At 47.0% G+C, this 12,578-nt stretch overlaps 1 protein-coding gene across 4 annotated transcripts in view; it reads right to left on the bottom strand.

Annotated features, from left to right (window-relative positions):
• Positions 1 to 12,578, bottom strand: part of DAAM2 (dishevelled associated activator of morphogenesis 2) — a 252,754-nt gene that overhangs the window by 166,281 nt on the left and 73,895 nt on the right. The window lies entirely within an intron of this gene.

Genomic DNA, 12,578 nt, shown 5'->3' with positions numbered 1-12,578 from the left:
TGAGTACTTCTCTAACAGCTCAGTAAAGACTGGGCTACACTGGGGATTTGTCCGAATGACAGCCATTGATAGCCAGCCACACATGTAGCTGCACCAGTGCATTCCCCAGTGTAGTCAGGCAAACTTGCTACATTGATTTCAAGCAGAGGCATGCTCCACTGGGGCAAATAATAGTTTTGTCTTTCTACCCTGATAGCTGTAGCCAGGGTAAGCCCTCACTGTAAACAGGGCCTAAGTTATCTCCCTTATATGGTTGATGCAGTACCCCAATAGCTAGTGTTCTGCAGTGCCATGTGGAAAAGATGGGTCTGATTTGTGGTCCCATTCCTTTTTCCCAGTCTGTAGGCCAGGGAGGGCTGAGTATGCTTCCAACGGCTATTTGCAGGACTAAGACAATGCCTACACTGCAATTAAACACCCATGGCTGGCCAGCGTCAGCTGACTTGGGCTCGTGGGGCTTAGGCTGTGGGGCTGTTTAACTGCGGTGTAAACACTAGGGCTTGGGCTGGAGCCCAGGCTCTGGACAGCCTGTGAAAGGGGAGGATCTCAGAGCCTGGGCTCCAGCCTGAGCCCTAACATCTCCACCACAATTAAACAGCCCTACAGTCCGAGACTGAGCCAGCTGACACAGGCCAGCTGCAGGTATTTAATTGCAGAGTTGACATACTCTGTGCTTAAGAAGTTGGTAGGTCTCAGTTCAGTTCTTTGCACACATATCTATTCTCAAAAAAAACAAACAAACCCATTGGCATGAATGATACCACTTGACACTCTCAAGGGCAATTTAAACCAGAAGCACCAAGAACTGAACACGTCTTGAGATGCTGAATTTCTCTCTCAGTTCTAGCGATGGTTCCTCCAGATCAAAGTTGAGACACATGGACAGGGTGAGGCACCACCCATGCTATACCTGTTTCTAGATAAATAGAGGACTTCAGACACCCGGGCTCTCAATTTGGCACCAGCATTAAATTCACTTTAAAAATGAAATTAAGAAGAGGTCAAACAGTATTTTATCCCAGCATTTTTATTTTCTTTACGCATTTTAACAAGGGCTAATCTGGGTTCAGTGCCCTGAAACCTCAACATTACGTAAGCAGGTTTGCACTTTGAGCCAGCAACTTGGTGAAAATGTTGAACTTTTAACCTACTGCGTCTTCATGAAGAATGGATGGCTGGAGCAAGTCCTGCTTGATGGATTGTCAGTTGTTTTCTGTGCACATTTTTAAGTAGTATCCAGATAAAATATATTTTCTGGCTGCTCTGATACTTTCAAGGGCAGGAGATTACAGACCAACACTGGGGTGCTAGTTACAGCTTGTGGACTTGTGTCCTTGGGTTTGGGGTCAGTGAGAATGGTGATGTGGCTACACTAGGGTAAACAATGCCCTTGGTCTATGGGGAGGGTATTCAGAATGACTTTGGTGCTGACTAGGAAGGCCTGAAAAGAAATTGTGTTGTCAGGCAAAAGTCTGCCACTGCTTGCATGAGCCTTTGACAGATACCGTGCTGCACACAACCCATTCCTAGGATCAGAGAAGGGAGAAGCAAGCCCTGGAATATGTGGGGAAGGTTCACCTGAGCCTGAGGTATACAGATCACTTGTCCCCTCCTTTTACAATGCAGCCATGGGGAATCTACCCTACAAAGTGGTGAGTGCCCTCAGTCCACGTTGCCCAGAGCACATGCATGGCCCTTACACAGGTACATCTCATGCCAACAGCCACTAGCTTTGTTTTACTATTATGCCACCCAGTTTTAAAGTGTAGCCTGCCTTCAATTCATGGCAAGATGTCACGGCTGCACTGACACCTTTGGCAGCTCATGAAGATTTGTAGTAGAAACAAAGTTGAAGAAGTAAAGAAAAGTATGTCTGGATAAAGGTTTTTCTAGATCTGTGACTGACTGACCAACAATCTGTTTTCCCAAATACAGGCCAACTGATCATCTCAGGGCTCCATTACCTCAGGGAAGCAGCAGGAAAATTACATGCAACACACACACAGTGCTTGTGTCCGATTTCTCAGTGTCCACAACACTTTGATAGCCTAACCAAAGATGGGGCAAATTTTTCCAGCTGCTGTCACCAAGGTAACATGTATCTTGTGCTGACTGAGGTCAAAACTCTCTGATTCCCATCAGGCAGCTCAACAGTAATACAGGGCTGAATGAGGTCTATTCCTTTTTATCTTGTTCCAACTTCATGGCTTCGTTAGCTTTTAAACCTTTTTTGTTCTACATCATTCTTCACCATGTCTGTCTTCCTCTCATTCTAGTTCCTTGCACTCTGGTATGTATCGTCATGTATGGTATCCTTTCCGGGTTCATTCTTGACACGTGTCCAAACCATCAAAGTCAGACCCCAGCATTCCAACCCATACAGTAGTATTAGCATGACCCTTGTCATATAGACTGATTTTTATTTTTTTTTAATCAAAATGCCTTTAGATTTCCAGATCTTGCAGAGCAGTGTCCGATTCATCTTTTTATACCATCTTCACATTTTCCATTCTTTAATACTAATCTCCAAAATACACAAAATTTTCCCAATTGTTCTAGCTCTTTGCCTCCGAGTTTTATCTTTTCCTCTCTCTTGCCTTCAAATTGCCATAATTTTGCCTTCTCTATGCTGATCTTCAATCAGAATTTTCTGCTTTCCTGGTCTAAGACAATTAGCCTCTTTAAATCCTGCTTGGTCAATGCTGTGAGGTCATTATCTTCAAATCTATGGTTATGCACTGTCCTATCATATAACATGACCCCCCTCTTTTCATCTCTCAGTACTACAGCAATTACTGCTTCCAGTATCGAGCTGAACAAATCTGGTCATAGCGTGCATCATCACCACTCCCCTATGGTTGTCCAAAACCATTCCGTCAGATTCTTCTCTACTCTGACTGCACTCATCAACTTGCTGTAGATGTTGTCTATCAGCTTAAATGAACAAAGAATAAGTAACGGAAAGAATATTTTGAAGAGTTGTACAACAATCACGGAATACATTCAGTGAGATGAATAATTGATCATCTCAACTTTCCCTTTGTCTCTTGCTTTTGTACGGCAGGAAACTGTCTACAAGGTTTCCTATGTCTTCATCCAAGTCATCACCTAAAACTGCTTCTTTTGCCGCATTCTTCAGAAGTAAATGTAGAGATTGCTTGAGAGCTGCTGACACCTTGTGTTTATGTACTGGACAAATACAGCTCAGATAGCAGCAGGGCAAGCTTGCCCTCTGCCCCACACCACTGACAATTACAAGTAACATTATGACAGGTTGGCACGAGTGTAAATGAGAACAGAATAATGTAGTCAACAACCACCTGGAGGGGCAAGTGGGCAGCTCTGTTTGTGGGCTGTTCATTTCTTGGTTTTCTGTTGGCTCTGCCAAGTAGGGTAAATGATAGGAGTGGAATGTGTTCTACAAGATGACTCACTGCCTGCTGCAAAAGAGAGACAGAGGGAGGATTGCGATTAACTTCTACTTGTCAAGCAGTGGAAATCATCCCCTGAAACACAATATTTACACTGATAGATTATTGCAGTCTGTCACAGTGTAATATCAAATAAATTTAACCACACTGGGAGCCTCCTGAAAGAGACACTGGGGCTGATTTTCAGGGGTGCTGAGTGCCAACAAGTGAGGTGAAGTCAGTGGGAGCTGCAGGCTCTTAGCACCTCTTGCAAATCAAGCCCCATGTATATTGGAATAGATTTTAAACCTAGATGGAGATCATCAACATACTTCACAAAAACCTTCATTCAGCCACTCGATCATTACCTTGGTCCCTGGGCTGTATTCAAACAAGCAACTGAAAGGTGGAAAGGCTCTCTCCCGTTCCACCCAGTACCTATGCTCTGCTTCTGCCATAGGAATGTGTGTAATGAAAAGAAGAGAGTCCACCCTGCTATTGTAGTTCCTGGAGATCCACTGCTTATGATGGAGAAGTTGAGCACTGAGATGCAACTCTACCTCCAAAGACCTACAAAGGGGTAAACTAAAAGGTGGTTTATGCAAACCTGGATCCAACAGTGCTAAGCTGCTCTTGTGGGTGACCTATTTCAGAAGCTGAAAATCTCCCATTGCTTGTGCTATCCACACCCTATTCTCAATAAATACTGCTCATGTGGACTGTCAGTGATGTAACCACATGACCATGAGCAGACAATACTCAGAGCTCTGGATTCAAAGTAGTACTACCAGCTAGTTAACCATACTGGGCCCCAGTGAGGTCACCCCAATAGAATTAAACTGCTCAGATCAGGTCATTTAAGTTCATTGTCTGAATGGATTTTTTGTAATTGTTTTTTCAACAGGAAGACTGACATACAGTGAAAAGGCTCCTCTGATAGGAGTGAATCTGCTAAAAGCTAGCTAGGATATCCTGTTCACACTGAGGTTTCAAAACTGGGAATCAGAAATTAGATCAGGGACACTGATTTCCTACACTCTTGAAAGTTCATACTCTAGAGGAAACTGATTTATCTCCTGCAGAGCCTCCTGATGGCTGCGCTGACTTTCCATCATCCCCAGAGAGTATTTCATGAATATACAGACATAGTACATCATGTCCCAAGCATGCATCTCAGTGCTCCCACAGCTAGAGCTCCACTGCCTCCACTCTGAGTCCTAATACATCCCAGCACCCTTCCAGCATGCATGCCAGCACTTGCCTCCCAGCAGAGACCCGGTGCTCAGAGTCCTCAAAGGACATGATCCCCATATTAGTCCAAGAAACTGCTGTGTAAAAGGGAGGGTGACAAACAGAGCCCTAGTGAAACAAGAGGAACATGTTCTAGTACTCAGACTGGCCCCACTGAGAGATGGAGATTTGACACTTAATGGCAGAGAAACCAACCCTGACATGACAGCACCTGGGAAATGAGCCTTCCTAAATGATCACTTCTGCCCCAGGAAAGTGTTTCTCTGAGTCAGAAAAAGTGTCTCTAAGGACCGAAGCCTGAGCTTGAGTTACGAACTATTTGAACCAAAGAAGCCCTTTATCACAGGGACTGGAGCAAAGGGCAGTGTGGGAAGGTCAGTTTTCTGGCTGCAAGGCTGCAGTGCTCTCTGGGGCGATTATAACAAGGCTTGTGTCATGGAAGGGCCTACATGTGAGACAATGCGAGTGGGTCAGCCAGCCCATGGTTCAAACCAGGAAATGACCTCATGCCTTTGCAATAAAATTTTCAAATATTTAGGCCGAGACAACCCCAGAGGGAATGCTCTCCATTTCTTATTAGAGACCAGAGGCCTTCAAAACTAGATACTGTGTAGAGAGAATGTTTTCCTGCCACAGCCAGGGAACCCAGAAAATAGACACTCCATAGATTCTGGGGATGGAGGTGGTGTCAGGGAAGAACCTCCAGTTTCTTTTCATCTCCCAAAATAGACCTTAGAGACGTTGCTCAAAAATGTTGTTCACATTTCAAAAGGCAGTAATTTCAGGATGGAATTGCAGGTTGTAATGTCTCCAGTTTCAGCGCTCAAATGAGCAGACCAGCAAAGGCTTCCTCTATACATTGTCCTCTCCATGGGTACATGAGACTCACACTAACCTTGATAGACGTACATGCCTCATGGGAAAAAAATTTACCAAGCCTCAATCGCTCAACTCACAAAATGCAGGCTATGTTCATTTCTGGTGTAAGGTCTTTGACTGTACCAAGCATTTGGGCCCAATTTCTTTATCGCACAAAGAGAATGGAAAATACTTTCATCCCTGTAAAAGCCTATCCTGTATTCCTGAGCAGTGCTCTGCAACAACCAAAGCAGGGACCACCACCACCCTGAACCCTACAGAATCTATTCCAGGGTTACACACAACTCACACTATCGGCTGGTGTACCAATCCCCTCCTGAACTGGTGTGTGTGTTCCAGACCAAGCATATGCCATTCTGTTCAAATCATTTTCCCAACCCAGAAGAAAAGGCAGCAAGGCAAAGCAACTAGTACTGAGACTAAGCACAAAGGTGACGGTGGCTCTTTCTCCTGTTCAGAGAAGGGCTCTGTTAAATCACCAGAGAGTCACAGATTCCAAGGCCAGAAAGGACCATCTTAAGAATTAGCTATGTCTAGATAAAATGTTTTCTGTTTCTTGGCCCTAAAACTATGTCCCTTGCCTTAATTTAGCAGAACTCATTGAAAGGGAAAACCAATCAGGGGGAGTTCCTCACACTGGAGCAGAAGATACTGGGTGTATTTATTCAGTGCCATGTGGATCTCTTTGCTAGGATGGCTGCACTCAATAAAGCTCCTAGTTCTCTACCTGAATCTTGAGTAACTCCATTTAAGTGGCTGGGCATACATGGATGTGAGAAGAGAATCAGACCGTGTGTCAGGGTATGTCTACATAGCAAAAGCTGGGCATTGGCAGGCCTACATGAGCTAGCTTGAATACAGCTAGCATGGGTCATTACAGCAGTGAAGACAGCAGAGTCCGGGCTTCAGAGAGGGCTAGCAAGTAGAGTACGTAGCCAGGGTCCATGCCAGGTTTGTACTACTCGCACTGTGTTGTCTTCAGTACTATCGTTACCCACACTAGCTGTATTCAAGCTAGCTCAGATAGGCTAGCTCATGTCCAGCTTTTGCTGTGTAGACCATTAGTAAAAGGCTCCTACTACTCCAGGACTCAAGAAAGGTCATTCCAGAGTCTCTCTCCAAGTCACTGATTTCTCACCTCTTTGCAAATGGCAATGCAACCCGCTTACCTCAATCAGGAGAGCAAAGTGTAGCCAAGGTCACAGGAAACTGAACAGGGCTTCTGCAACTCAGCCAACCACCAAATAGGCTCAGGCCTTCTGACCCCACCAAATCAGGGTTTTCCCTATGCCTCCCCCGTTGCAATAAGCTTCAGCCTTATCTGAGTGAGGGCCTATGGGTGGGGACAGAAACAACCACCACAGTTTACTAACACCTCTCCCTGTCCCAAAGCCTTCCAGGAGACATTGTTTTATGCTGTGTTACCTGAGCAGTGCTCACCTCAGAGAGGGGAAAGAACAACACATCATTCAAATGGGAAGCAATTTAAGACACTCAGGTTTTCTCCTGTGACAAAGCTCTTCCTGTACTTTGGTGGGTCCAGAGCTTCCTTCTAGCAGTAGGTCAGGGACTGCTTCACCCCTGCGTGATGGGTGAGGGTAACACAACCAGGCTCCCAGTCCTATCTCTGGTTCTTGTAGGCCTTTGCCTCTTCGTTGGGGCTCTTGCCCCTCCAGTGAATGGCCGGTAGGGTATAGAGGGCTCAGTCCCACCCTCCGGGCCCCAAACTGGGACCCTACAAGTAGCAGCTTCGTGCTGTGGCTTCAGGAAAGCTGCTAGCTTCCCTGGGTCCTTCCTCATGCCCCTTGACTTAATGTCCATGCCCTGCTTTGCCAGGGGAGGCTCTTAACCTCTGACAGCTCCACTGGGCATAGTAGGACCAAACCAAATGTCCAGTTCAATCTTCCCCTACTGGCGGGGTCTCTTCCCTCAGGCCTGGGAAAGGTCCTTTGCCCTCTTTGGACAGGGTTTTCCCCTCCCCCAGTCTTTGTACCTGCTGGGTTCTCTCCTGCCAGCGTTCTGCTCCTTCTCCTAAACCCTCCTGGCTTCTTGATAGTGTCTTGCTTCCTCACATGCTCTAGTAGCTCACCTCACTCCTCTAGCCACACCCTTTCTCTGGAAAGGAGGCTTTTAACAAGTCCTGGGCGGAGCCTTGATTGGCTCCAGGTGTGTTAATTAACCTGGAGTAACTCCTGTTCAGCTACCAGGGGAAAAGGGACTTGCTGATCCTGGGGCTGATATATCAGCCTTCTAGCATTCTCTGGTAGTCACCCCGACACCTGCCCCTTTTGCAGCACAAAGGAGACCTTGACTCACATCTATCTGGAGTGCGCCAGGTTGCAGCCCCTGTTCCAGCTCCTCCAGAACCTCCTGCTGAGTTTCTGGCTGCACTTTCCCCAACACTTGTTTTTATATGCACATCCCGTCCATGGCTCCACAAAGTCATGGGACCTCCTCGTCAACCTCCTCCTGGCCCTGGCCAAAGTCGCCATCTTCAACATCAGGGAGAGGAGGTTGGCTGGGGAAGCGCTCTGCAACTGTGGGGCCTATTTCCATTCCTCCTCCATTCACATATCCGAGTGGAGTTCCTCTGGGCAGCGTCCGCTGGCTCCCCTGACATCTTCCAGGAGCAGTGGGCGCTGTCTGTTGTTCTCTGCTCGGTGTCCCATTCCCGTTCCCTCTGTTTGACCCTCATGCCCCTTCCTGTTTTCTCATTTGTTGTCCCACAAAATCAGTTGAGTCCTGGGTCCAGTGGCTCCTCCCCTTAGGGTGGAGGAGGGGCCTTTGGCGGTGGGCAGTCTCGCACCTGCCCACTCCCGTGGAACTCAAATAGTAGCACTCTCTGGTAGTCATTTGGTCTGACCCTGTCACACTCCCCACTAACTGCATGACCTCTTGGGATCTGCCAGTGTGTTCTATGGGTAGCACCCATTTATCTAATAAAAGGTCTCATGCTCTCACTCCCTCATATCTAACTCTAGACGTGGCTTTTGTCCCCACAGAAAAGGCCCTGGTGACTGGAAAATGAAATTCATGACATCAGCCTAGGGCTCCTCAAGCAAACCTACGCAAACAAACCAAGCCACCCAACAATTGCAAGCAGCCTACAAACACCAAAGCAGACACAAAGTCTGATATGCAGCAGCAACCCTGCAAAAACAGAACAGTGTCTGCAGCCCACATTCACAAGCAAGCCTATCACAATAAAACAGCTCCAGAATCTGACATCCGCAATCCAATAACAGACTAGCCTTTACATCCTAGCACGCTTGCCAACAGACCAACAACAAAATAGTGTTCTTGCATGCAAAATGAAGAATGTTGGTCAGCAAAGCCCCCAAGGCATCACCACAAAGATCCTAGAGTAATATGTACATTTAAAGGTAGGTTTACAGCATCCTTTTAAGAAATCTCAAACCCAAACACTTAAAGATCTGCCAAACAAGCAGCTTCTTTGTCTGGTGTGGCCATGTTCCCGATTTTCTCAGTGACAGGTGCTCCCCCACTGTAAATGTTTGCATGCCGCAAAAAAAAAAAAAAAAAGTTACTGCAGTTCAAAGGCAAAGACAAACAAGCAAACCTTTCATGCAGGTTTCCTGGCCTATAAAGCACAAGCCCACCTTCCCCATTTACAAACAATAAAACCCTCGTAACCCCACTTTGCTTCCCCTTGGTAAAACAAAGGATCAGACTCCCCCTGTTGCTAGAAGGAAACCTGCAATTCTCACGCCCCCTCAAGGTAAAACCAGAGCAACAGCAAAAGGGCTCAGGAGCCAAAGGCAATTTTTAGCAGCCCTGACAAAGTGCAGCTAGCATCAGCCACCTCTGTCTACTCCATTCATCCATGAAGAACGTACAGGGCTGGTTTTATTGCCCTTCACTCCCTCCTGCTACACCTTTATGGAGCACTGCTGAGGGCAGGGGGTGGCAGAAAACCTAACTAGAATCAATCATCGAGAAGAGATTTACCCAAATCATTTCGGAGGAGTGGGGTGGAGGTGAAGAACAAGCCCCAAACCCTGAAGATGTCAGGGAGACTTACAGGAGGCAGCCAGAGAAATCTCTGCTGAGACCCAGTGCTTTCCTGCCAACTCTGACTCTTCCCAGCTTCCTGACAGCATAGTCCCATTGGAGCTACAGGGCCAGGACTTCCCCCAGGATGCTGACTCTGGGAATCAATTCTCCCCGCCTACCCCTACCGGGAGGCTCTCCAGTGCAGAGAGGGCCACAGAAGAACGTGTGCGCCTCCCTCCACCTCTGGGCCCTCTTCTGCTCATGAGCTACCCTGTCCACAGCACCCCTCAGTCCAGGGTGGGTTCTCCACACCATTCCTGGGGTGAAACCCAGATGGAGGAGAACCCCGGTGCAAATTATCTGGCTCATCTGGGCTACAGGCTGGTGCTAGTGAAACTCAGTCTTTTTATGTGAACTCAGCTGTTTTGTCAGAGTTTCTGGGTCCTTTCAAACCTGAAATGGAAACAAGATATATGCTCCATAGGAACCAGGCTCATAAGGGATCATCTACACTTCAGTTGGGAGTGAGCCTCCCAGCCCGGGTAAACAGACTGATGCTGGCAGGGCTTGAGCCAGTGCTCTAAAAATAGCAGTGTGGACGCTGAGGCTTGGGCAGCAGCCTGGGCTCTCAAATCCACCGAGCGCCGGGTCTGAGCTTGGGTGGCTAGCTCCAATCTCCACCAGAGCCACAACGTCCACAACGCTATTTTTAGGGCCCTAACTCAAGCTGACCTAGTGAGAGTTTCTCTCTCCAGGCTGTGAAGCTCGCTCCGAACTGCCGCGTAGATGTGCCCTTTGCGGCTTCAAATATACTGAAAGCACCAAGTTTCATGCAGCTCTGGTCCAGCTCCCACTCTCATATGCCTACATTTCTTTCTCTGTTGAGAAGGTTTAATTCTAACCCAAGCTTTGCAGCTAGGGCCCATCCCTAGTAACGTCCACATTAGTGTGGCAGAAGCAGTTGCGTGTCCGTGTTAGTTCTACTAGTGTCAGAGGCTAATGCACGAAGTCCATGGAAAAAAGGTCAGAGGGAGGGGGATGAGAAAATTGCTGTTAGCATCATGGAAATTTTTTTCTCAGGGAACGATGCTTCCTTCACAAGCTTCTAAAAAGGGTTTGCAAACACTGCATGGTAACAAACAAAAACCCCAACAAACCCTAGCTTGATAAAAAGGAGCCAATAGCATCTCTTCAAGAGGCACGAGCCAGGGTGAGCCAATTCTTGGAACGTCTGGCAGAGAGATTAGCCAGGACACACCCTTCATTCAGAAGTCGATACATGAATCCTGAGCAGCTGGCAGAGAAAGGAGGAGGAGGACGGGATGGTGTGAAGCAGCAGGACACACAAACCAACTCCCTCCTCAAGCGAAACAGCAGGTCTACAACGAATGGATTTGGGACTGGAGGGAAGGAATGAAACATGCCCCATGGGTGGCACTAAGTGTCTATTCCATAAAGTTTCTTATACAGCACACCCCACTGTAGTGTTTGAGCACTTTGTAATGTATTAAGCAACATCACTAACATCTGCCCTGTGTTTGTTCTCTCATCCTGTCCCCGGGGGTAGAAGTCTGTGCAGTGGAGTGGAGTGTTTTGATTTTTGTATATTATGTTACACAGAGAGCGGGGCGAAGGGGGGGTTGCTATATGTTTATGTTACAGAAGGGAACGTCAAAGACATGTGCCTTGCATTTAGATTGGAAGGAGGAAGCAGCTATTCACAAGGAAGAGCCATCAAGGCAGATTAATCCCCGGGGTAACGCCACTAAGTAAACTGCATGAGAGGTGAATTTAGCCTGCTTTTTGTATTCCACGGTGAACATCTATCAGCGTTAACAGGAATCACGCATCGAGAGGAGTGTGTGTAGAAAAAAGCCTGTGGGGGTCTGATCAGCCAAGAGAAGAGAGGATATGATAGAGGGATGCAGTCAGCTGTCCCACTTGCAAATAGTTCATTGTTATTAAGTACCTGCCTCGGACAACTATGCTGCATAGAATCTTAAGGCCAAGTTAATTTTTAATGGTTCTTTTGATAGTTCCTTCAGGGGCTGTGTTAATAAAGCACTGCTCATTTTATCTAGCAGATGACAGCACAGTGTACCTGAGCTGGATGGGGGTGGGTGCATATGCCTATACGTGGGTACGTGGATCTGTCCAAGAGAGAGCAGGCCTTCCTTGTGGGTATGTATAGGAGTTTCTTTGGCTTGCTTGTGAGCATGTGGACCAAGGGAGAGGGAGAAAGGGGCATTTGTGTATGTTCACGTATGAGTGGCTAGGAGGCTTACTAGTCAGTGCAGGTCTGGATGGGGTGACTATATGTGGGCCTGTATTTGTGAGCAGTGGTAGTGGAGGGGGATGGGCTGCAGAACTAAAGATCTATGCATTAACAATGTGCTTTTGAAATATATATATATAAAAACCCAGACCAGTCCAAATGTGCTGGTGCTGAGCTTTTTTTTTTTTATTATTTATTATTTATTATTATTATTATTATTAAAAATAAGCCAGCCTGTCTGCTTTCAGGCCCAGGGAATTTTTATGGAGCACGTCTGCGAGCAAAACACACCAGCTCCTCCCGTTTCTTGTTTGCAGAAGGTTAGACTGCACAAGCTTTGTTACTCTCGCAGCCTGCTCGGTGCAAGCATCTGCCCCACCCCCTTCCCAAGCCTGGTTATTAAACTACGACATGAAACACCGAGCAATAGAAACTGCTGGGAAAACTGCAGCTTTGGCAGCACTAAGAGCACTTCCAGAGTTAAAGGAAACTTCTTGGGTCTTAAACCTTAGTCTCATTCATGTGAACATTTCTAACCCCTGCACCCTCCAAACATACAGTATCCGGGAGTCTCTTTGTAAAGCTGTGCCTCTGCAACAGCAACACCGGCCTTACTGCATCTCAGTGTATGTTGACATGCCTTTAACCGCGTAGCGGCTGATTCCCACATCAGCTCCAGTGTGATGGGGACAGAAAGCACTGGCCTGTTCTGAAGATCTGACGCTCCCTTGGAACATGAGAGGGGCTGT

The sequence above is a fragment of the Emydura macquarii genome, unplaced genomic scaffold, assembly GCF_026122565.2.
Source record: "Emydura macquarii macquarii isolate MOO-44397 ecotype Brisbane River unplaced genomic scaffold, CSIRO-AGI_Emac_v2 contig_2676, whole genome shotgun sequence".
NCBI lineage: Eukaryota > Metazoa > Chordata > Testudines > Chelidae > Emydura > Emydura macquarii.
Note: the sequence above shows the minus strand (reverse complement) of the source record. Positions and strands in the feature narration are given on the sequence as shown.